General features: G+C 39.1%; 1 long non-coding RNA gene across 1 annotated transcript in view; it reads left to right on the top strand.

Moving 5' to 3' along the window:
• Window positions 1–27,134, top strand: part of LOC124094583 (uncharacterized) — a 63,576-nt gene extending 36,442 nt beyond the window's left edge. Inside the window, exons 2-5 of the long non-coding RNA XR_006852285.2 lie at window positions 6,698–6,774; window positions 23,597–23,703; window positions 24,763–24,915; window positions 25,143–27,134. This is a non-coding gene — a long non-coding RNA (uncharacterized LOC124094583). The remainder of the gene's footprint in view (window positions 1–6,697; window positions 6,775–23,596; window positions 23,704–24,762; window positions 24,916–25,142) is intronic.
• Window positions 27,135–27,603: the final 469 nt, after the last annotated feature.

A 27,603-nucleotide genomic window follows, 5' to 3' on the forward strand; every position in this document is an offset into this window, starting at 1 on the left:
CTCCAGCAAGACAGGAGGATACAGTCTAGAGGGGCAATGAGAGCAACCCTGAGGCCTAACGGAGGGGTAGGAAAGAGTTTTCATTGCACAGAAAACCCTAGTGGCCCTGGTGGCAGGTTGGAAACCTTTGGATACTATTTCTTTCTTTCTTTCTTTTTTAATTAGTTGTAGTTGGACACAATACTTTTATCTTATTCATTTTTACTTGGTGCTGAGGATTGAACCCAGGGCCTCCCACATGCTAGGCAAGTGCTCTACCGCTAAACCATAACCCCAGCCTGTGGATACTATTTCTTGAAGAGGAAAGGGAAGATACATTTTTTTTTTTTTTTGAGCCACCATAATAATCTGTCAGTTCTGTTTTAGAGAAAGAACTAGTAGCAGGGAGGAGGGTGAATTTAGGGGAGACGATGAAAACTTGGTAGGTATTTAGGAGACCTTCAGCCAAGCTGGAGATTAGTCAGTCATCTCAAGTGGCCTTGGGATCAATACCCCAGGCACTTTTAATCAAGCTGGGATTAAGGGTTGGCAATCTTCCCTCCAGACCTGGCCCTTCACCTGTGTTCATCTCAGCCAGAGGCACCATGATCTACTCAGTGTTATTGCCAGAACCTGTCATTTTGAACACCTCTCTTTCACCCAATGTCAAATCAGTCACCAATTGCTGAATATTGGGCCTCTTAAATATCTTGGAATTTGTTTGTTCCCCTCTGCTGCCCTACCACCCCTGGCCTCTTTAAAGTGGCTCTTGAAGACTCCCTCAGCTCAGAGATCATGCCTGAGGCAGTGGGAACATTTAAAAATGGAAATGTCACTGCCCTGCTTTCTCTTCCTCCTGTGTTCGAATCCAGAAACTGAACTTGAAGGCTGTCCACAGTCTGATTTCTGTATCCCTCACCAGCTGGGCACAAACATTTGTTGAGTGAATGAATGAATGAATGAATGGATAGATTAAGACTAAGTCTCATTTGGGGCATGTCACTTTAATATTCTAAGCTTTGGTTTCCTTATTTGTATAATGAGAATAGTATTTTCCTCACTGGGATGTTGCTAAGTTAAGTAGTAAGATACCACACTAATAAAAATGTATTCAGCATTGCACAATACATTTAATCATTGTAAATGAGCCAAACCAGCACTTACCACAGAACCCAATAAATATACCCAGTGCATATTTGTTCATAATAAATCAGCACTTTGGGTTCTAATTATCTTAGACTTTTTTTTTTTTTTTTTATCAAATTACCTACAAAACTCCATACCACTTCATTTAATGCCAAACAGAGAGCTGTACATAGTTATTCTCAGCATCATATTGCTGTTCAAACAATGTCATTGTTTCCAGCGCCTGGGATCAAGTTCAAATTCTTCAGCTTGACATTTACATTTTCTTTTTTTTTCTTTTTGACATTTGCATTTTCAATCTCTTAAACATACATCCTCTGTTCCTAAGAGCTAATCTTAAACAAAATTTACAGGTTTCTTTAAAATTTCAGGATCTATGTTAGGTGCTGATGTAGTTTCAATAATCAAGTGCTGTTGCATTCAAAGAAACATTGTCTGAGGAGGCCTAGACAATAGTAACTCCATTTTGGTCCTGGGACTCCATCTTGACCCGAAACCAAAACTTATAAACTGCCAAGAAAAAGAAACTTAAGATACCCTGTTCCCGCAACCACCCCCACCCCAAGGTCCCTAAACACAAAAAAATTGTTGTTACCCAAGCACCTGCACCCAAGGTCAACTCCAGTTTGCTCTTGTTCCTTGTCTAAAAGATATATAAGCTTCCATTCAAGTGACACTGGCTGCTGCACCCCTCGACTGGACAGCCTGGCAGGCCAAGCCTGTCAATAAACTTTGCTTATCGAGTGTGAGACCCTGTCTTAAGAGATTTCTTTGAGGTTCCATCCCAACAAAAATGGCATGAAAAAGGACTTTCATTCTTTGTGCAAGATTCTCAAAGGACGTCAACAGGGATCACAGCCTGTGACAGTCATGGAGGAACACTGCTCAGGTTGCCACTTCAGGAGAACCTGCTGCAGGGAGCACAGTTGATTGACAGCCTCCAGCTACCACAGCTGGATTCCACACGGTGCTGGTGCTCACGCTGTGGCCTTGCTTTAGCTAGGGTTGCACTCAGAGGCAGGTTTCTGGAGGGATCAAGTCCACTCCCCTAACCAACACACCTGACTCCTTCCTTTCTTCCTTCTCTACTTTTCTCCTTCCCCAGGTCTTACACCTGCATCAGATCTACAAAGTGGGAATACTATCAGTACACATGTTCACAGGGTTATTGTGAGAATTAAGTGGGTTGATGGAAGTGAAATGCTTAGGGGATGCCTAGTGTAAGGTCAGTCTTTTCTGTTTCTATAGAATTAGCGCAGCTAATGTGTCCCACATAAGCCCAAGTGGGATGGGTTAGGGGCTCAGGCAGAGGACATGTCTGCTCCTCCTCCTTCTAAACCTTGATGAAGGTGTAATTAAAAGTTTGACTCTATTCTACCTTATCTATTAGTCTTACCCTCTTGTCCCACGGCTGAGCAGGTGAATAAGAAAGCCCACATGCGCCATCTGGAAGGAAGTTTAGTGCACACAAGCCCTTGGCCCTGCACGCCCCCTAGCCATATACAAGCCCAAGCCAGTTCCCCTCCTTGCTTTCTCTCAGGCCCTCTTCAGACTTTCTTGGCAGCCTGTCCTGCTCTCCCCAGAGAGCCTCATTATGGGGAAAGAAAGCTTTTCATGCTCTCTTACTTTGGGTGAAGCATCCCTAGTCTGGACATCCAAACCAATGTTGGGTGGTGTGTGTGTGACCCATCCCACCTCCACCTGGTACCCCAGTGGACAGGAGACAGGGAGAACAGAAAACTGCCTTTTCATTTTCCTCACCCTTAACTATAGGAAGTTAATTCCCACTGTCCAAAGTAAAAACTTCCTGATCCCTAACACCAAGCTAAGAGAAATACATTCTGTGTTGATTTTAAGCAAGAATCCTGCACTATTCTAAAGCCAGAAGAGGAGGGACCCTGCCCAAGAAATTTAAAATTTGACATTCCTTTTTTTTTTTTGGTGGGGGTGGGTACTAGGGATTGAACTCAGGGTCACTCGACTAAGTCACAACCCCAGCCCCGAATCTTATTTCTTTAAGGAATTAAAAAGGAGTGAAAAGATAGGAAAGAAAAAAATGTGCTGTCACACTGTAAGGAAAGGGGAGGGAAGAAAATGAGACTTGAGGAGTTGACTATTATCTTGAGGACTTTCTATAAGCCAGACTCTGTGTTCTACATTCATCTAATACACACAATACCCCATGGGCTAGAGATTCCAGATCCTGCTTGACATATGAGGAAAATGAAACTCAGGCGGGTTAAATAGATTATCTGGGGTGAAGGGGCTAAGTCTAAGCCCCTGCACCTCTTCCCCCTGGCTTCCCAGTGGTCAAGCCTTTGTGTAATCCCCTCTTGTTGAGTGTGGATGGGATTTGGAGTTGCTTCCCACCAACAGAATATGGTGAAGGTGACCTATGCCGCCGCTGACATAGCATTATGTCATCCAAGTTTCCATCTTGCTAGCTGGTTGCTTTAGAGACTCTACGTGCTGGCTGAATGAAGTAGGCAGCCATGTTGGGAAAGCCGAGATGGCAAGGAACTGGCAGGCAGCCCCAAGGACCTGCAGGTGGCTTGCAGGAGCTTGTGTGCTGAGGACAGCCTCCAGCCAGAACAAGCGGAGACCCTCAATCCTACAGCCACACACAGATGGATTTTGCCAATAACCCAAGTGACCTTAGAAGAGTATTTTCCCCTGGCGGAACCTCCAGTTGAGTGTGCAGCTTGGCTGTCACCTCAGTTCAGATTTATGAGACTCTAAGCAGAGGACCCCGCTGTGCCTGAACAGAACCCAAAGACAGGGTGAGGTAAAAATTTCTGTTGTTTTGGACGAATAACTCTGTGGTGATTTGTCACGCAGCACTAGATGACTAATACATTACCCTGAAAAGTTTTTAGCATCTTCCAATTTTAACTTTCTAGCAACATACAACTTTATATAATAGCCCACAAGGTGTTGGCGAATGGCATTGCTATCAAATGTCTTTGGGCTATTCCAGTTTAGTGGCTCTCAGATTCTGCTTGAGAAGCTGTTAAGGAAGGTAATAATAATCATGATATGCTTTAGCATGATGACACAGGATCATTGACATACTAGGGCTTAATGACAGCCTAATTGTCCACTTTCTTTCCGTTTATATACTCCAACTAGCTCACATTTTTCTAATTTACATACAAGGAGTAATTTAATTTTCTTGCTTTGTTATTTCTGTATGGCTAAAATTCTTCCAATTAACATCTGGTATAAGGAAGCCTATAGAGTATCTTAGTATCCTCCCCAAGACTGCTTATTCATGACAGTGCAATATCCTTGTAATATATACAATTATTCTAAAGTAGTGCCACATCCTTGTGGTTAAATGCCACAAACTATGCAGGTAGGCTCCTACTATTATTTTCTCCTGTAAATTTCCAGCTTTCATAAGCCTCTGACATGTTAAGAATATTTCTTACTTGGATATTGATTACACCAAGTCTAGCACTGGCCTTGAAAATCAGGATGGATCCAGCAACTGTCCTCATCTTTAGAACACACTGAGCGCTAATGCTCTGCCATCCAAGCCAAGCTCAAAATGTCTGTGTTAATTACAATACAGTCCTCTGAGATATTTAGAAATATTGATTCACCTAAATTAAGTTGGGTTTGCCCTAAGATAAGGTGTTTTTAGTCAGCCTTTTCACTGTTGTGACCAAAAGACCTGACAAGAACAATTTTGGGGGTGGAAAGAGTTTATTTGGCACTTGTGGTTTCAAAGGTTTCAGTCCCTAGATGGTTGACCCCACCACTCTGGGCCTGAAGTGAAACAGAACATCATAGTGAAAGGAGGAAAGCAGTTCAGGACATGGCAACAAGAAAACAGAGAGAGCATCCTGCTCACCAGCACAAAATATATACTCCAAAGGCACACCCCCAGTGACCCACCTCCTCCAGCCGCACCCTGCCTGCCTACAGGGACTGCCCAGTTAGACCCTATTGTGGTTACAATTCTCATAATCTGATCATTCACCTCTGAACTTCTTGCACTGTCTAATACATGAGCTATCTAAATCATAACATTGGGGACCTACTTAAACAATTTATCTTTCAATAGATATGTATAATCCTCGTCCTGAGGACCTAATGATGGAAGAAATGACCCCCTGCCTAACATTCTGCCTCCACGTAGTACAAGTCAACTGCCTAGCTCACTCGTATCACATGCTACCATAGTTATTATTTTAGAAAAAAATGCACAGTGTAACCTCACCATATGCTACTTGCTAATGAGAAGCATTAAAAATACTGTTCAAAGGGATTTACCATGGCAACTACGAGAAGTACCTCTTTGGAAAGCTGGAAACTCTATAAAATGATCAAAATTTCAGCATTTGTTCCTTCTGAAGTACAATCTGGGCATGAGACAAATGAACTCACCTCAGCCTAAAGTGACTCTCAGGCTGTGTGATTTTTATGGTAGAGTAAAAAGTCAACAAGATCTCCTTAGAGGGCTACATGAAATATTTCCTAAAATCAACTAATTTAATTTTGCACTCTGTTTATGTGTACCTATGTGCAGGTATGCATGGATATTGAGAAATACTGAGAAATACCCACTTTGTTCTACCAAACACTCAGAGCTCCCAATTTCTTCTCTTTTCTTTCTTTCCTTTTTTCTTATACCAGGGATTGAACCCAGGAGCACTTAAACACTGAGTCACATCCCCAGTCCTTTTTTGTATCTTATTTAGAGACAGGGTCTTGCTGAGTTGCTTAGGGCCTCACTAAGTTGCTAAGGCTGGCTTTGAACTCTTGATCCTCCTGCCTCAGCTTCCCAGATCCTCTGGGATTGCAGGTATGTGCCACACTACCTGGCCCAGGAATCCCAATTTTCATGCTCACCAGATTTATGATCATGTTCCTGCTCCTTCCTTTTCTCTCTCCCAAGAATCCCCTGATCTCATGGAGGGAATATCTGTATATATAGAGAGATGGATGGATGGATAGATAGATGATAGATAGATAGATAGATAGATAGATAGATAGATAGATAGGGGGTTTTGGGTGAGGGTGCAAATGTCACATCATCAAGGTGTGATGCATATGCTAGGTAAAATTATTATAAAAGAAAAGCATCTTCCTCCATAAGGTCAGCACATTCATTGAAACTACTACCACAGAGCTCCCACCTCAGAAAGGGAGCTCCCATCTGTGTTCTCCCTCATTTGTTAACTGCATTATCCTGAGAATTCCTATTTTTATATTCTCTTAAGTCCATGGTTTGAGCTTTAAGGTGCATAAGAATCACCTGGAGGGATAAAAACCAGATTACTGGGCTCCACCCCCAGAATTTTTGGTTCCACAGGGCTGGGGGAACCTGAGGATTTGCACTGGTAAGGAGTTCTCAGGTGACCTTGTGCTGCCTGGTCCTGGGACCACAGTGTGGGAACCACTGTTTTAGGCAGTGGTCTTCAACACCAACTGTATATTGGAACCAGCTGAAGAGATATTAACAAGGACACCCAGGCTCCTCCCAAGAACAAAGAAATCAGAACCTCTTAGGGCTGGGGGGAGGGGAGCCATCCTAGAAACTGTCTTTTTTTTTTTCTTTTTTAAGGATGCTCCCCAGATGATTCTAATTTGTGACTAAGTTATGAAACACTGGAAAGAGAGTTGCTGATGTCAAACAAAGGGGTAAGTAGAAGTGAAATTTGAAGATAATTCCTTGGGTCAAACCCTCTTCTATAGACTTTACAAATTTGGGGGATTTTTAAAATATTTTAGAGACATTTAAAATATTTCAAAAGCCATTGCACATTAGTGTGTGTCCCTGGAATTTGTTGGCATTCGATAAATGTTAAGGAACAATAGCAGTTATAATGACAGAAACTTTTCACTCCTGGTCGATACAACTGGGTGGCTAGAAATTTAACTATGCAATTGTTTTTATGGTGAGATAAATGTTACGATTATTCATGAAAGAATAAAAATGAGCAGAATTTGAGCACAATGAGAACTTAATAAATAGCATGGCAAACATAATCATTATCAAAAGAATAATTATCAGGAGATGTCTGTTGAGTAGAACTAGAGCTTCTCTGTGAATCCGAGCTATAAATAAATTTGGGCTTGGAAACGGATTTCTCAATTCCTGCAGTCAAATGAATTTTTTCATATTTTTTTCTAAGTCACCTGGTTTTGAGCACAGACCTTGCCCGACTTTTTACATTTTTGGTTGTGAAAGTTAAAAGCAGTGCCAAAAGCAGTACATGGATTCTTATTCCACTGGACCACCCAGACTCTGCAGGAGGAAGTCAGGTGACTATGACCTATTTGCTGGGCTGACTTCTGTCTTTTCAGATTTGTTATTCTGCTGCCTTGTGCAACACTTGGCACGAAATAGGTCCTTCACAAATATTTACCAAATCTAACTAAATATGTTTGCCCTATTTCAGCGGAAATAAATGTGCTTCTTTTCTTTTTTTATTTATAATTTAATTTTTACTTGTAACAAAGTAATAGATGCACATAGAAAAATCATGGCTTTGAACTAAATCCACTGGCCATTTGGTCTACCCACTCACCCCTCAGAGTCTGCCCTCCAAACACAAGCACGGTCTGCTCTGCCTAATGTTGTTTCTTCTGATATTTCTAGCCATATTTGTGTGTAAAGGTCACCACAAAAGATGGTCTCGATAAAAAACGGATATGTTTTAATTAAAACATCAAGCTGAGTTTAATGAAAATGTGCCAGACAAGTGGCAACTGTCCAAATAATTTCAATCAAATGAATTCCCCGAGTCCCCTGAGTATTTGGGTTTTATAAAGTGGCTGGGGAGGAGTTAGTTATGGTGGTTGATGGAAGAGTTAGAGGCAGAATCCGGGCAAGAATTGATGGAGCTTTGAAAATCAAGGCACATCCAGGATAATTGGCTTGTTGCATGCAGTGAGGTTAGTTGTTTAAGCAGTGTGTGATTCATCTTTCCAGAGCACACGAGTTGGAAAGAGCTGCTAACTAGTTCATCCTGAATTTAATTTTGTTTTGTTTTGTTACACAGGGTTCTAATCTGTACCTCTGTTGGGTTAAATTTTGCTTTACGTATTTGGAGTACAGATAGTCTCTGACCTATAGTGGTTCAGTGTAATGATTTTTCACTTTTGCAATGGTGTGAAAGCAATGCAAACTGCATCTTGAAATCTGAATTTCTGTCTTTTTCTGGGCTAGTGATATATGATCCTCTCTCATGTTGCTGGGCAGTGGCAGCATGATCACTAGAAGGAACCACCTAGAGTGCAGTCACTAAGGTACGATGTTCAGTAGTTGAGGTGCTTCGAATGCAATTTCAACTTACAACATTTTCGACTTACAATGGGTTATCAGAATGTGACCCCATCCTAAGTTGGGGAGCACCTGTATATCATTAGATACATGCACAATTAGAACTGTTATGTGTTTCTGGTAAGTGGAGTCTTTATTATTGGAAGATGTTCCTTGTTATTTTTAAATAGACAGTATTCTATTTTTAAAGAGACAGTATTCATAACTAGACTTATGTAGGTATTTACTGTGTTAGCTGAAATCTCTTAACTTTGCTGAAGAGTTCCCTTTAGTATTTCCTTTAGTCTATATTTGCTGGTGACAAATATTCTTAGTGTTTGTTTGTTGGTATTATTACTATTTCTTCTTCATTTTGAAAATACTTTTACTGTGTATGTTATCTTCTGACTCAAAGAATTTCCATTTGCTTCTAGTCAACAGCAACTAGGTTAGGGGCACCAGTAATACCAATTTACTTTATTTGAATGAAGGACTGAAGTGACTCAAAACTGACCTGGTTTTTTGTTTGTTTGTTTGATGTTTTGTTTTGTTATTTATTTATTTATTTTTGCATTACAATTCTTAATACACCTTTGGTTTTGTTTTTTAATTCGCCCATGCACCTGTGGTGTAGTGCTTCAGGGTTCCATGCTAAAGACAGAGAGGTTCCCCAGGCCCCTCTCAATGCTGGACTCTGAATTAAAACTCTTGTCTCTGTTCCTGCATTAGTCTACCAAAAGCTCCCACTCAGCTTCTCTGCTTTTTAACTGTCTTTTTGGAAACTAGCAAATGCCTCTAAAAGAAAAGCAGCCAAAACTATTGGGCTGCACTCTGTAGGTTTGTTCCTTCTCCTGGATTTTGGCTCTATAATCCTTTACTTCTTTGAATGCACTCAGACTTTTTTTTTAAGTTACATGCAGCTTTTTCTAGCCACTTTCAATGGGATGGATGGTCTGAATCACTTAGACTACCATGATTAAAGGCAAAACTGTTGGTATACTTCTCAGATTCCCTTGGCAAAACCTTTTCCATGTCCACTGACCTGAAGGAAGAAGAAAAGCGTCCCCCTGAACTATCAGATTCTTGGGGCTGGGGGTGTGGTTCAGTGGTGGAAGTTGTGCTGGGCAGGCCTAAGGCCCTAGGTTCAATCCCTAGCACCAAAACCAAATTAAAAATATTAGGTTCTAACCCCTGGTCTCTTTTAATGTGACCTTGTAAGGAAAAAGGATCTTTGTAGATGTGATTGAATTAAGAATTCTGGCATGAGGAGGTTATTTTATCTGGATGTGTCCTAAATGACATCACAAATTTCCTTATAAGAGAGGAGCGGAGGGAGGACAAGGTGGTATGAAGATAGACCCATAGAGTAAAGCGAGGCAAAGGATGCCAGCAGCCACTAGGAGGCGGAAACGTCACAGAATAGACTCTCCCCTAAGTGCTCTGGAAGGAGGGTAGTCCAGTTGCCACTTTCATGTCAATCCTGTGATACTGACTTTGGACTTCTGGCTTCCAGAACTGTGAGAGAATACATTTCTATTATTTTATGCTACCAAGATGGTGGTGTTTTGTTACAGCAGCGGCAGGAAATTAATATGAACACAGATTGTGCCCATCAGTCATCTTTATATCTTTTCCCTAACTTAATTAGACATCAAAGACTTGGGAGATCCAAAGCCTTGAATCTGTGCCCCTCAGAAGCACATGGAATACAAATATAAGTAATTCTGACCCTAGCAGATGACAAGAGTGGAGACAACTAAAGTGAGGATCGGAGAAATATGGGGGAGGGAGAAATCAAGGTTGACTGAAGGAACCCAGGACATCACCTTAGATAGGATAGTATTTAAAGATCTTCTTTTGCCTTCTAGCTTTTGGTACTTTGCATATTATGCAGGGTTTCTTTGCTTTTTCTCTCTTCTAGTGACTTTCATTTCATTTAACAAATAACTGTAAAACAGAGTTTAAGAGTGTTATTATTGTTCTACTTCTCCTGAATCTATTCATTGCTTGACATGGCTTTGGAGACTAGATCACTTCAAGAGTCCTAGAACGATACCAACAGTGAGACCTCTGTTCTGATGCTCCTGTGACTCCCAGGGACCTTCAGTGAAAGAAAGGCAGCTGACAATAGTTGAAAGGGGCTGTTTTCCATAGGGGTGTGAAAATCTGGACACACTAATGCCACTTGGAGGTTTGTGTCAGAATGACCCAGCTGGGATAAAAGAGATTGCCCCATGTCTTCTAAGAATGTAGAGCAGCTTAGGGGGTACCTGGACAATCAAAGGGTTCTGTAAAAGGAAGTAGCATTTCCAGAGGAGTCCACAAGAGGGCAGTGTTACAGGAAGGATCTGTTTCTACACAGAGCAAGAGTGCTCCTGAGAGCAAGTGCATACTGTTAAGTACCTAGCCAAAGCCCCAAAGCTTAAAATATGCCACACTCAGCCTCACAACACCCACATGCTTATGTGTTGTATTTTATCACTTACTCATCTGATAATACTTATAGGACCCCCCCCCCCATGTGTACAAAATGATAACGTGTGTAGATAGACTCCCTCCCTAGTCTGTCTCCCAGTTGGGGAGGCTAAAGGAGGAACTGGTCACATACAACTGCCGCCATATGGCGTGAGGGGTGTTCTATAAACTTTCCCCTACTTTGAAGGTAAAAAGTGACGGAGTGCTAATGTCAACCAAACAGTCAGATATCAAGCCAGGCATATGCCAGATCTGTAAGGCCAAGGAGGAACAGGACAGCCAGGGACTGCTAACTAATAGAGAAAACAGGGCCCAGCAAAAGAGTTAACAAATCTAGAGGACTCCACAACCAGAGAAAGAAAGATTTAAGAGTATTAATAAACAGACTGAGGGGAAATTGATGATCTCATATGCCATTTTGTGTTAATGTTCATTGGTAAGCTTGGAAAGGGCAGATTTGTTCATACCTATTTTTTTTTAACTAGGGCTTGAACCCAGGGGTGTTTTACCACTGAGCTATATCCCTAGTTTTTTATATATATATATATATATATATATATACTTATTAATATATATAATATATATATTTGATTATTAATTAATTTATTTTTTATGTGGTGCTGAGGATCAACCCCAGTGCCTCACACATGCGAGGCAAGTATACTACCACTGAGCCACAGCCACAGCTCCCTAGTCTTTTTTATTGTGTTAATTTGAGACTGGGTGTCACTAAGTTGTTGTGGGTCTTGATAAGTTGCTAAGGCTAGCCTTGAATTTGTAATCCTCCTGCCTCAGCCTCCTGAGTAACTGGGATTACAGGCATGCACCACCATGCCAGCTCTATTAAATTTTCAGATTTGGTCATATAACGCCTAATGACAGGATACATTCTGATAAATGTGTTATTAGGCAAATTTGTTATTGTACAAACATCATAGAGTATACTTACACAAACTAAGACAGCTACAATGATATCATCTTCTGGGACCAGTGTCAAATATCTAATCCATTATTGATTGTAAAATTGGTATGTGGTCCATAACTATTTAAGCCAGCGAGTCCTCTTGTAGGAATGCAGCCCTCAAAAAAATGCCCACAGAAGTTCCCCAAGACATAAATCTAAGAATTTATTGGACCTAAATAATTTCCTACAGGTTAATCTTCCTATAGAATGATTCCTATAGGATTCCTGATTGTATAGCCCTTTGTATCATTAATTCTTGATGTTCTAACTCTGTACAAATCTTGACCTTTGTCTGTCCCTAAGAATCCTTGAGTGAAATTTTCTCCATCTACTCTGTGCTGCCACTGTTACCTGAGTACAGCTAATGCCACTATACCATAATTCCAGGATTTCTGAAAGATCTATTAGTCTGATACAAATTTTTGCTCAATCCTGGTGTAGAGTAAAATTATTGTAAGAGGGCTGGGATTGTGGCTCAGCGGTAGAGCGCTCGCCTAGCACGGGTGGGACCAGGGTTGGATCCTCAGCACCATATAAAAATAAAGGCATTGTGTTGTGTCCCTCTACACCTAAAAATAAATATTAAAAAAAGAAACCCCAGACTAGACAATTTATTAAAAAAATACTGTAAGCTCCTAGTACTTAGATTTAATCTTCACTAGATTTAAATTATATATCAGATTGCCAGTTTTAATAATGCTTAATAAGAAATGTTGAATGAGAAAGCTATTTATACAAGTAACTTCATGAATATAAAGCACTGGATTAACCATTACCCTTTGTTTGAAAAGGAAAAGGATAAAAGACTATTTATGAAGCAGTTTCTATGCAATTTAAATTAAACATACTTATTCTGTATTTTGCCTTCATAAAGCCTGTGGAAAAGGGCATAGAACTCATTTATATTATTGAGAATCCTGGGGGTACAGACGTTAAAGAGATGTTTTATTTTGAGAACTTTGTAGATCACATGCAGCTGCAAGAAACAGTACAGAGAGATCCCACAGACCCTTCCTCCAGTTTCCCTCAGTGGTGACATCTTGCAAGAGTACAGTGTGATGTCAGTGACCAGCAATCTGTATGTTGACATTGATGCAATCAAGCTGCGGAACATTCCAATTGTCACAAGACTGTCTCCTGTGGCTCCTTCCATTTTCCTCCAACTACTTAATCTTTTGAAGCAATGACTCTGATCTCCATTTCTGTAATTTTGTGCCCTTTTAGGCTTGCCTTTTTCCACTCAGCCTAATTCTCTGCTGATTCATCAGTTTCAAGTGTGTTTGTAAACATTTATTGTAGCATTTTATGTTAAAATCATCTCTGTCGTCTTGTCTTGGTGTCTGTTGATTGTCTTTTCTCACCTACTTTAAGTATTGTGTTATATGACTCTGGATTCTGTTTACACCTTCTGTTTTAGCCATTCTAATTCTCCTTTGGCAGGGTAAGGGGGCAGAGAAGCCTCCTCATTGCTACAGGTGGGGGTAAAATTCCAGGTTTCCCAGTCAGCCTCCACTGACACCCTTGAGGAGAAGGGGCTCTTTGTCACTGCTGATGAAGGGGGGAGGCCCTGCTCCCCACCAGGCCTCTGCTGATACCATCTTGGCTAGCAGCAGTAGGAATGCCTCATCACTGCTTCCTATGTTGGCCTCTGTTGATACCACAGGGGTAGGGAGGTGGACTTGTGACCTCTGGGAAGTGACACAAGTAGCAGGCCTCCTCTGATGGCACCCCAGTGGAGAGGGAAGGTTGTGGGGCTTTCAAAGTTCTTGCACAGTCTCCATTGCCACCAGAGTGGGTGGAGACTTCCCCACTGCCTGTTAGGGATGAAAATGCCGGGCCCCCAACCTGGTCTTCTCTGATAGGTTGGAGCACTTTGTCATTATAGTTAGGCATGGCTGGAGGTCTAGGCTCCCTAGTTGACCTTTGCTTGCGCAGGTAGAGTGGGACTATGTGTTTTATATGAGTATTTAATTCCGTCCTAACTAAAGAAGTATAGATGTTGCCCTTGTGGTTGAAATGATAACTATTCTAAAGGCACAACTGGGCTGAGGATGTAGTTCAGTGGTAGAGCTTGGCTTAGCATTCTTGAGGCCCTGAGTTTAATCCCTGGCACTACAAAAATGGGGGAAAAAATCAAAAAAGAGTTTAAAGGGACAGCTAAGTTAAGTGTGTGGTCCAAAAGTATTCAAAAGCCATTGAATTCAAAACCAAGGAGCAATAACCTGATTTTTAGTATCTCTCCCAAAAAAAAGGCAAACAAATTCCCATTTATCATTGCTGAAAGTGTCAAATAAGAGTAAAATTATAGGGTAACTGAAAAGGAGCTTTTGGTACAGAGTCCAGGTTTTATGTTTTAAATAGAATGTTTAGATTAAATAAATATTAACCTCAAAATGCCTCATTTTAATAGGAGTTTCACTCAGTGGTTAAGAGTGAAGGGAAATGATAACAATAAACACTGTTAACAGGAACCTGGTGTCATTTATAAACATCATCAATTTTATGGGCCTTCTAGAAGGCTGTGATTTACAGGCATAATAACTGTATCTTCCTGTACAAGTAAAATTCAGATCAATTTCCTCCTCTCATCCCTGCCTCTCTCTCTCTCTCTCTCTCTCTCTCTCTCTCTCTCTCCCCACACACACACACACGCACACACACACACAGACACACACCCACTGAAGTAGTCTTATCACATACTACATGACTTTAGATCTTTTATGTGCCTTATTTGTAGGAACTTGACAATTTAAAGATTGACTATAACCTTCATTTGGCTGGAAGAGAGTGTGAGTGCCTAAAAGTCATTAGCTGGTCAGCTGCACTTTTCCTAGCCGCTAGCTGGAGAGCAGAGCTTGCTGGGACTCTGTTGCCAAGTCTCCTGGGCGCTGCCAGGTTTGTAGCTGCTTGAGCTCCAAATCTGGGATGGATCAACAGCAACAACAAATCTAAAATCTCGTAACTGTGTCCTTCCTTGGGGGTCCTGTGGTCCCTGGCCAGTCTGCCTCCTTCATTTCATCTTTCAGAATCTTTTATGTTTACTTTATATATGATGTTCAGTGGTTTGGATTATACATAGTAGGAGGCATAGAAAGAAGTATGTCTACACCATCTTCCCGGAACAAAAATCTTGAGAAGCATAAGTTAATAATTACTATCTCTAAACCATTGGCTCATAACCATGAAGCATACACGTTTATTGTATGGAACTTCATTTACTAGAAAGCATAAGTCTGTTCACTTTAAATTCAAATAGGTACATATAAGTAAGAAACAAAATTTCCACAGTAAACGGAATTTATGTCAATGGAATTTTATTATCAACATTATAATAACTATGATTTCCATTATTTTGGTGCTGGGGATTGAACCCATGGGTGCTAAACCACTAAGCTGCATCCCCAGCCCCTTTTGTATTTTATTTAGAGACAGGGTCTCACTAAATTGCTTAGGGCCTTGCTAACTTGCTGAGGCTGGCTTTGAACTCGTGATCCTCCTACCTCAGCCTCCCCAGCCACTGGGATTACAGGCATGCACCACTGCCTGGCACCAATAACTATGATTTTTATCCAACTAGTATATAAGAACTGTAGAGTAGGAGAACAGAGTGCTTCAGCAGTAGGAACCTCCATGGGGGAGAAAGCCTTTAGAGAAACTGCCAACAAGACGTAATAATAGGAACACAGATAACTAAAAAACACTATGGTTATCAGTAACTCTAAGGAAAACAAAAGCATTAATAATATTTAAATTGACATAATAATGTAAACACCAATCATCCACTGACCTGGAGGAGCATACAATCAGGGGAAGTGTGCGAGTGAGTCTTGGTTCAATCATCAACTACTTTCATAGCCTCTCACTAGATAATGACTATAATAGGTAAATTAATAATCAATAGTATACAGATATTATTTATAAATGTGGAAATAAACCCTAGAAGAAACAGCTAAGGGTTGATCACTGTGGTCTGTTGTAAGTAAGAGAAGGGATTAAGAGATGGCTGGGAAAGAGATTTGTGCATCTTTTTAAAGAACCAGTTAGACAATTTTCTTTTTTAAAATCTTTGCACATACAATGATTTCATAAAAAATAAAATGCATTAGAAACTAGTGGAAGATATTTTTTTATATGATGAATGGAGAAAACAATACATCTATTACCCTGCTACCCTAAGCTGCTCATGGGCCACCTCCTCTCTGGAGTCCTAGCTTCCTGCTGTCTTGCTGGACCATCTCTCCTCCCCTCCTTCCTCCACCCTAGCTCCTCTCAGTTTCTCAGCCCCTCACCACTGCAGAACCTTAAACATCCTATTTTCCCATGAAGAGGAATAGACATTCTTGTCTTACATTTTATCAAAGACTTGGCCTGAGTGTTGATTCCAGAGCCAGCTCTCATCCCGAGCACAGTAAGCTTTGAAGTTGATTCTTACTTGATTTCAGTAAATTGTTCATACATTCTTTATGATGATGACCTTGGCACATAGAGCAGCCTTCATTTGGCCTGGTTCCAATATGCACCAATTTCGTTTACCAGTTTAGCTAAAAAGTATCAGTTCTCCAAGAGCAAGGTTCAAATTTCAGTTGCCATGGTGCTGTGGTTTGAATTTGTTTCCCAAAGTTCATGTCTTGAAAGGTGAGACCTTTAAGAGGTGATTAGGTCATGAGGACTATGAATGGTTATCATCATTATTAAGGAGGTAGGTTCATTCTCGAAAAGTGGATTTATTGTAAAAGAACTGCTAGTTCTTCAGCCTACAAATCACTACATAAATAACAAAGATGCATCACCATCAGTAACTAATCACATCACTTTTTTCAAAATCTGTCCTCACTTGGTCATTGCACATATGTTATTCCAGTTAGTCAAGGAAAGCCAAGCATGTAGCCATGCTGTCTTCTGATATGATAAACCCATGTGATATTTTACACAGATAAGTAAAAAAGATGAAATTGCAGCAAAGAAACATGATAATACTGGAAATCAGAATCAAACAGAAGAAATAGCTGCCTGTGGGCATGTTGATGCCACCACCACAGGACAGATTCTCCTCAGCCAGGGGTGCTCAGTGCAGGTGAACTCATCAACAAAACTGAGAGCAGTGGTTGTGACGAAGCTATACAAAAGAAGTGGTGCTGACAGGGAACTTCACACGACAGGAACTCTTGGAGTTAAGCTAGCATATGTGAAAGGCACAATGTGATATAACAAGGAAAGTGCAACACATAACATGTTAGAAGCCCATGCAGATTTAGAACACGGTAGGACAACTAGCTAAGGCACAGAGGATGCTGGTTTCCTCTGGTAAGTTCTATTCCAGGAAGACTGTGAGCACTCTTCAAAATACTCTTGAAAAAAATTTTTTTACAAAGAAATAAAACATTTTAATTCTCAATATTTGTAATGTTTAATGCGAAAGCTAGTTTTACTGTATTTTTGTTTGTTTGTTTGTTTCATTTCTGCACACATTTGTAATGGACAGGAGTTTTAGTTTCTGACTGAAAGTGTGAAAGGTCACGGACGACTCATAATCTTACCAGTGATCATTGTGATTGCTTTGCATAGTTTTAGCTGGCAGTCATCTTTATGTTCTTCACTACTGTGCAAATCAAGGACAGCCTGCAAATGAAATCAAGAAATTTATGTTTCTTCTTTTTTCCCTATCCCTGCCTGCCCTCTGCTGGAGGTGCCAGAGATTAGTGAGATTCTCCAGACTGTCAAGCTACACAGAGGTGGTTCTCTATCTTTTATTCTCCTCTGCCTTCCCCACCACCCTGGAAGGATGCAGGATGTTCCCAAGCCTAAGCAAGGATGCTCCAACCCTGCTTCAGGTAGTCACTACATCCACACTGTAGAGAGGACTCTGGTGCCATTAGGCAATCATATCATGTAACTAAGTTCTGTCAATTGAATTCTGTGCTCCTAATGTAACCTAATACAAGCCTATTATTGGAAGGGACATTGGAAGTTATTTAGTCCAACTGCTGGCTAATGCCAATGTTCACTTTAAAACTAACATTTTTTTCTGACTTGTAAATGTGACCTCAGGGAGCATCACCTTTCAGCCTAGATTGGATTTCTGATTTATGCCAAAGTTTTCCTGATACTTTTTTCTTTTGTTCCATTTCTGCAATGGTCCTTGCTGACTGGATAATTACTTCTGGAAATGTTCCATTTTAATAGCTACATAAAGCTGTCTCATGTGATTAATGTAAAGAACTGTACTATTTCTAGAACTCCCAGATCTGTTCCCAGACTATTTGAATTCCGAGACACTGCCTTAATTTCCTTCTATCCCATCCTTACAGTTTATAGTCCCCAATCATGCAATATGACTCTTTACCCAGTAGTTTATAGAAGCTGGGTCCACAGGAAATGCCTAATTAATAATTGTTCAATGCTGACTAAACTAACATATGGTCACGGACACACAAGGATGGTTCAGTTGATGACAGAATGCATATATGACAGTGGTCACATAAGAGTATATTGTCTAGTGACATGGTAGCATCTTAGCTCGTATAAGAAAACTCTATGATGTTCTCACAATGATGAAGTCACCTCACGATGAATTTCTCAGAGGGAATCTCCATCATTAATTTCCCTGAATTTCATTTCCTTAATGGAAGTAAACAAGGCTATTACACAGCAAAGAGAATAGGAATCCAGATACAGGCAAATTGTGTTATGTATAAACTTAGACAAAGCTGTCAAGACCTTTCTGCTCAAAAGGAGGGAAATACTATAGCGCACTTAGGAATATGGACTTCTAAAATTCTTTCATCTGCCTATCTCATATATTTTTTGTTGAATATGTAGATTTATATCATGTAAATATATTTACATTTAGTTATGTAAAACAGATCAACATATTTATACGTATTTATGTGAAGTAAGTAGTCATTTTGAGACAGTAAAGATTATAGGTTTAGAACATAAAGTCAGAACCAATCCCTTAAACCTCTGAAATTCTAAATTATCTGTTCTGTTCGAACCCATAGATTTTCAAGTTTCTGTAATAAATTCTGACAAGTATAAAAAGAACAAGATAAATGAGTGTTTTTATTTCCAACCCATATTGTTAGTTCACATGTAACTTAATATACAATTTGGCATGCTATTAAATAGATTTTTTTCTTATATGAATTCTATAGACACTGCTGACTACAAGGAAAGTTATTATTATGCTCATTTATATTTGGAAAAATGAAGACAGAAAACTGAAAGAAATGACTACTTTAATACCAGGTCTGGAAACAGAACTCTAGGACCACTGATTTATTTTACTTCATTATAGTGATAATTTTTTTCTTTTGCTTGCATACTCCCTAGAATAGTTTTGAAGAGCAATATGCTTTCACACATCTTTGTGTTAACATTTGAATAATTTTCCTCATATATTTAAATAGCAACAAAGCATATAATCATATTGTAGGTATTGACACTTTTAACAAAAACCTATTAACACTCTTTTCAATGTATACAATACAATCTAAATACCAAAACATTTAATATGGACTGTTATTAATTTAAAAAATACATGAAAAACCTCTTTTCTAACATTAGCTACTTTTGTAAAAAAGTTTTATGTTTTCTCTTGAAGCCAAATTTTCATTTTACTTTATCCACCGAATTTATTCTTTATATTTGAAAGTTTAAAAATAGTAATGGCTGTATCATACTTTTCTCCTACAAAAATATATATGTTGAAATTCAAAATATATGTTTCAGATATTTCCTATATTTATAAAGCTTTTTATATTCATAAAACAGAAGGGTGAAGTTTTCATCTGGATTGGGTTATCACCTTCTTATAATACAATTGGACATAAAATAAATACATTATTAAATTTGATAATTATTAAATATAAGTAAAAGTTTACTGGAACTGTATCTGTTAAGGAGATGAATGGAGTTTTTTTTAGTTCAAAATCAATACATGCATACATATTATTTATTGCTAGGATGTAAATGAATTCTGCATTGGCAACAAAAACAAAATTATTGATTATTTTCACACACATGGCTTATAAAAATTGTATTAATGATTATTTCTAGTAGATTCCACAATCCATTCTCATTAAGCCAATAAACATCTAAATAAGTACATTGTAGGATAGAATGAACTGATACCAAAGTGTTTGAGCAATAAGAGGTAGCAGTAAATACATCCAAATGAACAATGAATATAGATTTTATATAACTAATTACCCACTCTGTTGTTGTGTGTGTGCAATGTTGGGAATCAAACCTCTCAGCGACCTCCCCAACCCCTGTAACCCATTACCTTTATGAAAGAGTTAATTATAAATTTTCCTTTTGAGTCTGACTGGATATACAGGAAAGAATAAAACATGAACTCACTTCCAGTGTGTAGTCCTGACACTTAAAAATGTAATAACAGTACCAAAAACAGAAAGAAAAAAAAAGTAATGTTGATCAGTAGGAATGACTGTGGCCATTTTTACTTCTTCTTTCTTGAATTGCTCACCTGAGCCCCAGGCCAGTATTTGATGGAGGCAGCCTCACCATAGGCACTGAGACCCAGGGCAGGAGTCCCTGTGGTCGAGAGGATTGCTCTTATTTTGTGAGGTCAGGGAAAAGTGACTGGGCATAGCACCTTTATGAAACACGTGGTCTCGGGCAGATCAGGTTTAGGCAGGAGTATATACAGGAGTTGAGGACCTGGAAGATGAGCTCCCTTAAAACCACCCAAGATTGCACACCCTTTAGAGAACTCCCCAGTCACCCCAATTAGAAGACCACAATAGAGACCTCTGAGACCCACAGTGTTTTAAGTTGCTGCCAATCTTTTAGAAACCCAGGGATATGAAGTCTGCCTAGGAAGTTTAACCAGCTGTTCTATAAGAGACTGTCACTCAGGCTTGAATCATTGTGTAACAACTGCCTTGCTCAGGTGACTGTGCTGACTGGCTCCTCAACCTGTGGAGTGGGGCACAAACAGCTCAATGGAAAACTATCCAGTGCCTTCAGTACCTTTCCATTTTTGAATAAACATTTATTTCCATGAGAAAAAAAAAAGAAGTTATAAAATGTGAACTGGCCCCTCAATGGGGGTGGGAAGCAGAATATGAAAAAATCAGGGCTTTATTTTTTAAAAACATTTACTTGCCCTACATATTGACCTTCATCTTTCTCAGTCTACACCCTTTCTATAGGCTTAACTAAAATACACGCTTAGCACTAAAATATCTGATTAGGTTGGTCTCATCTTCCAACTTAATAAATAATAAATTTTCTTATTGCTAAAATAAACACATACATAGGTGTCCAAAAATTGTGTTTTTCAGATTTACTTATACCTATGATAATAACGTGTATTCACATGTAGCTGTTTAACAAATCCAGAATACAGAGGTAAATATAGAGATTGGATAAACTGTGATTCTGCATTTCAGGAAATAAAACAATATTGTCATGTTGCTAAGGAAGTTTGTATTTAGTAGGAACAAAACTTCAACAGTATTTTCCATTCCTCTCAGTTCTATGAAACAATCTCTTATAATCCAATACAATTACAACCTGAAATTAGTTGTCATACTTATTTTTATTTACCAATGCAGGGATCCCTATCTGTGAACCCCACCAGAAACTACTCCCGGATTCCTTATGCTCAGAAACTGAGATAATAAGAGTTTGTTGTTTTAAACCTGCAAGTGTTTGGGTCATTGGCTGCACAGCACTAAATCACCCATTAACTACTTTTAGTTACTGTGCTTCCTATTGAAACTATTATTTAAAACAAAACAAAATAATTGTCCTTTAGTCCAAGTTGGTCATTTTTAACTAGAACATTTGTTGCCATTAAGGAAACATGTCCTAGCTTGGTGGATCTTGAAGGGGTGGTTCCACCTTCCTCCTACCTTAGGGGCAACCTAGAGCTTTGTGAGGGGGATTTTTGTGGTTCTCAGAAAGATTATGGAGCTCATTGGCTTCTATGGGTGGGAGCTAAGGGTGTTAGGTATCCTGCAAGGTGGAAGATACTTCATTTCAAGATAGGAAAACCATTATATAGCAATTGTTTTAAAAGAAGGGTGTTGCTCCAATCAAGTTGAGAGCTACTAGCCTAAAGAAGGGACTGTTACATTTTTCATGGGGAAGGCACAACAAAATCTGCTAATGTGTTTTTGAAATGGTTCATAAGAGAAAGAAGCCAGGACTTTATTACATGGATTATAATTTGCTCAAAAACTCATATTTAATAGTGAAAACTTTGTAATCATAAAAATTCTGCTTAAACATTTTTAAATAGAAGACAATATTTAATTTTTAGGTAACAGGATAGTTGGTGACAGAATTATGTGCTAATGGAAGGAAATATGATGCAAGTGAAACACAGAGATGTTAGTTATGACAGGCCCAGCGGTGCCAGCCTGTATTCCCAGCTACTTGGGAGACTGAGGTTGGAGGATCACAAGTTTGAGGTCAGCCTCAACAACTTAGTGAGACCCTGTCTCAAAATAAAAAAAACAAACCAAATAAAAACAAAACAAAACTGTAAATATAGATCAGTGGTATAGCACTTGCCTAGCATGTATAAGGTCCTGGGTTCAATCTCCAGTACAGAAAAGAATAATGTGTCAGCTGGGCAGGGTGGCACATACCTGTAATTCCAGTGTCTCGGGAGGCTGAAGCAGGAAGATTGCAGGTTTGAGGCCAACCTCAGTAATTTAGGGAGATCCTCTGCAATTTACATAGACCCTATCTCAAAATAAAATAATAATAATAATAATAAGAAGAAGAAGAAGAAGAAGACTGGGGACATAACTCAGTCATAGAGTGCCCTGGATTCAATCTCCATTACCAAAAAAATTAAAAAATAAAAAGATGTTTATATCTTTTATATGGTTACTTAATATTTCTAAAGTCAGATAATGTTTACATAGATGTTGATTAATCACCCAGGGATGATTAATCACTGAGCCACAACCCCAACCCTTTTTTATTTTGAGACGGTTTCTTGCTAAGTTGCTTAGGACTTCACTAAATTGCTGAGGCTGGCTTTGAACTTTGATTTCCCTGCTTTAGCCCTCTGAACTGCTGGGATTTCAGGTGTGGGCCACTTAACTGGGCACCAGACATTAGTTTTAGGACAACAGAGACTTAGATATAGTGTTTGTACTTGGAAATGAACATAACTCTCCTGCTGTTAGGCTGTGTGGGGGGTTGGGTTAATCTAGCTAAAAGATAAGTAGGTTTTATTGTTGCTGGGTTAGCTTCAGTAACCACTGGCTTCAAATTCCTGTGGCATGAGCTTGTCCTGAGGGTGCGTCTTGGGTGCCAGAGAGTCTTTCTCCATATTCCTACTTAACCCTCAGCCTTTGGCCCATTCTGTGTGTCTGTACCACAGAACAGAAGGAAGGGTTCTCTCTATATTACTGCCCATCCTTGAGGAGTGGACTGCTATTGCTTGTTACTCAAGGTTGCAGTCAGTTTTATTCCTTTATCTGAGGGGTGGAGTTCCTAAGTGATCCGATTGCTCCTTCCCATGACAGCCAAACTACCGTGTATCTTTGGCAGGTCTTGTAGGGGACTTTCCTGTACATGTTTAGTGGGAAGATACTGATGGACTCTTCCCTGCCCCCCAACAATGATGGAAATTTTTCCTTTTACCCTTTTCCAACTATAGTGATTCTTCACTTTGCCTTAGGGAAACCGATTTTCTGTCTCTACCCAAGTGATTTGAAGAATTTTCCTTAGGGAAGCAACTAAATGGAGGCTTTGTGACTTTTCTACAGCAGCTATATTCCTCTCCTATACCTTCGCCACAAAGGAAGATTGCTTCTGGTCCCCTACCATGACCCTGATCTTTTCCTTGAGCACGCAATCAAGGCCTAGAAGAACAGTAAGTACAAAGTCCCTTGTTTTGATGGCTCTCAGACACGTTTATTCTGTTGTTGCAGAGCAAGTTCTCTTTGGCTCTGTGGATGTCCTCTGTCACCAGTTCTTTGCAATCATGCCAGAAAGATTTTAGATAAATTGCTCAGAATAGCTGGCATGGGTTTATTAGAAAGGATAGGAAAAGGGAAAAAGATAAAACTCTTGAGGAAGAGAATGGCTCCTTTCAGAGACGAGAGGCATGGCACACCCCTCCTGCCCTCTAGTTTTATTAGGGATCCCAGGAAAGTTTCCAGAGAGTCCTGTTCAGATCCACCTCTTGATTTTTAATTGACAATAAGATTGCACTGGACTTTCAAGTCACCCATGCACATGGTCTTGTCCCAGGGAGGGGATATTTTATTATTATAATGACATGCTAGAGATCCAAGGCAACTCTGGGTCACTTTGGCCCATGCAGACTGGTTCTAATTGGAACTTGTTTTTACAGATTTTATAGTTGAAGGGCTGTGCTTCTAATTATCTTGTCCCCTTGAGTCCTGAAATCTGGTCTGCATAAAGGTCACAAATGTCCCCGCTCCAGGGTAACTTCTGTTCTTATCAGTAGAGAAGAGTTTTTGAGCTTGCATTTCTCCTGCAGAGAACAGGGTTTTTGCTGAGGGATGTAACATATCCCACTGACTTAAGCCAGGAAAGGGCCACAGGTAAATTGCTTTTAAAAAAGAAAGTGTGTAGGTGTCAGCCCAGTAGGCCCAGTCTATAGAATTATCCCCTTAATCTTAGGTTCCCACTGCTTATGTCTCTCTGTTATGTATCACTGTCGTGTTAGCTCAAGGTCAGATTTCTGCAATTTGTTAGACATTTTGGATGAATTCTTCTTACTTATTTGATGATAACTAGCATTGCTATTTCTTGTGCTCAGTCAAAGGTGAGACACAGTTGGCATCTTGTATTCTTGGAGGGACTTTGAATTTCTGGTTACCTGATTGTTCTATGGTCTCAGATATCTGGTGGGTTCAATAACAATTAAGATTTGTATTTTATCTGTAGTATTTCTTATTTCTAGGTCAGGAGCCATGTTCCTGTCTACCAAGTCCTTATAGAAGCAGAACTTCAGTTGTATCTTTAAAAAACACCTGAGAGACTAAAATTTTACAAATTTGCTCTTCACATTTAGGAATATGAAAACACTCAAATATCATGAGTACCATAGTATCAGGTAAATGAAAGTGTTATCATCATTCCCCTGTCCTATAAGAAGCCATGGGATGTCATAGGAATGTCCTTTTCTGGGTAGAAATGGCTGGGTAATGACCAAAATCTTTATGTTACCATCTAACCGTGTCTAGAACAGAGAATATTGAAGAATTGTGTGATCCTCTTTCAAGTTTGACCCATAAAAGCCTCTCATGTGATGCTCCTCCATGCCTCTCTTTCTGCCACCAGATGGATGCAAACAGCCACTGTGATGGGGCAAGTCATATGTGTGAGATGGCAGAAGCTCCATCAGCCTGGGTCCCTAATGGCCATGTACATCAGAGCTCATGCGCTCCTACTTCCCCAACCTGGAACCAACTTGGATTATTTCATGAATAAGAAATCAACTTTTTGATATGTTTTAGCTATTATTACCTATTGAGATCAAAATGTCACAGCAAATAGTCAACCTTAATATCCTTTCCTTTCTTTCTCTTGTCCCGTCATCTTGTCAACAAGCTCTGATAGGAGATTTTTATCAGGCTTGTCAGTTATCTGTAGGCCATTCATAAGACATACTCTTCTAAACCCTTGCCATTCATTCATGTGCTGGAGAAGATAAGAAACTAAAACTCAGTTGAGAGTCAGGAAAACATTTTTTAAGTGTTATAGAGGCTTCATCTGATGTATTGGCTTCAGTTATTAGTGCTGCTTGTAGTGCTGTGTTGGGAAATTATTTGAGGCAGTGTGGAGGCTAATAGAAAAGAACATTGTGATTAATTAGCAATAACTGTCACGGGCAAGTGAGGTAAGAACAATGGCATGCATTCAAAGACTTAAGTCATTCCTGGGACTGAAGCCAACCCTTTGGATGTGCACAGTGGGCTGTTCCTCAAAATACAACCCAGATTTGTAAGTCCCATGTAAGAAGCTCTGATCATTAAGGCAACATCCCTGCCATGGCTCTTACTTATATAAATTGGTGTGATTTCTCAAAAGCCTTGAAAAGCTTATGGAAAAAAAATGTAGATTTCCCTTTGCCTAAATTCTGCTTGTTTAGTTTAGAGATCAGGTATGTTTCAGGACTCAAAAGTTCTATTAAAACAGTTTTGAAGAAACCTGCACTGCTGCCACCTAAGCAGTCTGGATAAGCAGATTATTCTATTCTCTAGGATTGAGACCTGGTGCCTTTAAATCTAAAACAAATTAACTTTCTGTCTGGCTTATAGACTGGCTTGAAAAATAGAAAGACACAAAGAATATTCCCCTGATATAGGTGGTTAAGAAGACCCCCTCCTCTGCTGTGGAAACTAGAGCTTACTCACAGTGGCTCTCAAATTCTTGGGTTTCTTTTTGTTTTTTATTGGTTGTTCAAAACATTACAATGCTCTTGACATATCATATTTCATACATTTGATTCAAGTGGGTTATGAACTCCCATTTTTACTACGTATATTCTTGGGTTTCTTTAGCTACACATACTTACTGTTCTTTTAGATGACAAAATGCTGCAGTTCAGACACGCACATCTGAGTACAACTTGTACTATATGCAAACAAAATCTCAGCCTAACCTCTTTAACAAAAGCATTAGAGATTTTCTATGTTCGTAGGAAATGGGAAAGTGTAATTCCATTTTAATGCAAAATAAAATCAATGAGTTAAGTCAAGAAATTCAGGTCATTTCTAATTGTGAAGAAACAGACTTATCTCAGTTAATAGATATTCTGAAAAAACAAAAACAAACAAAACACAGCTGATCTAGAGTCTTTAAAAAAAGGATCAACGTCACAAAAGGATTAAAAAAAATACTAAAATACTGTTAACATGGTGAATTACCTTAGATCAAAAGAGACCAAAGAACACAACTAAATGCAATGTGCCTCTCGAATCAAACAGAACACACAAAAACAAAATTGGTATGTTTAGGCCCATTGGAGAAATTTGAATATAAAATTTTATATTACAAAATAGGACCCTATCAAGGTTAAATTTCTTAAGTGTGATAACTGTAGAAGGATGTCCTTGTTCTTTGAACACAGGTGCTGTAGGATTTAAGCCCTTGGTGTCAAAGTGTCTGCATTTTTCTCAGATGTTTCATACAGAGAGGTAAAGCTAATATGGCAAGAGTGGGTGCAGCTAGGTGAAGGGGAGATAAGCACTTACTATTCCAGTCTTATAAATTTTCTATAAGTTTGAATATTTTTAAATAAAGAGTTGATAAAAATAAATAAAATGACAAAACAGACAATTTGTATTTTGTTTTTATTTTATCAAATAAAATGTTTAAGATAGATATGACCCTTAGTAACTTTTAGAATTTTAGTTGTAAAAATATAATTATTAAAAATGTGGTAAGTAGGTGGGAGAATTTACTCATTAACCTGTCATTTCTCTTTTTTTAAAATATATTTTTACTTTTAATTAGTGCTTGTTTAATGATCAGATCAGGGTACCCAGTATCCTATCATTTTTAACATGGGAATTATACTTTTCCTTTCTAGTCTTTTCCTATGTGCATATGTAAGTGACATCACATTGAGATCATTTTCATCTATCCTTACTACTTCATAGTGGACACTCCTAAGAATTTCCTATAATACTCCATCCCAAGCAATCACAATGACCACTTTTGATGAATTCATGGCATCATATGAGGGGATATATAGTTTCTCTAATGGTTCCATAAGTTAGATTTGTAATTAGCAATG

This window comes from Marmota monax, unplaced genomic scaffold (genome assembly GCF_021218885.2).
Source record: "Marmota monax isolate L192 unplaced genomic scaffold, Marmota_monax_Labrador192_F-V1.1 WCK01_AAM20220418_F8-fsc00007, whole genome shotgun sequence".
Taxonomy (NCBI): Eukaryota; Metazoa; Chordata; class Mammalia; order Rodentia; family Sciuridae; genus Marmota; species Marmota monax.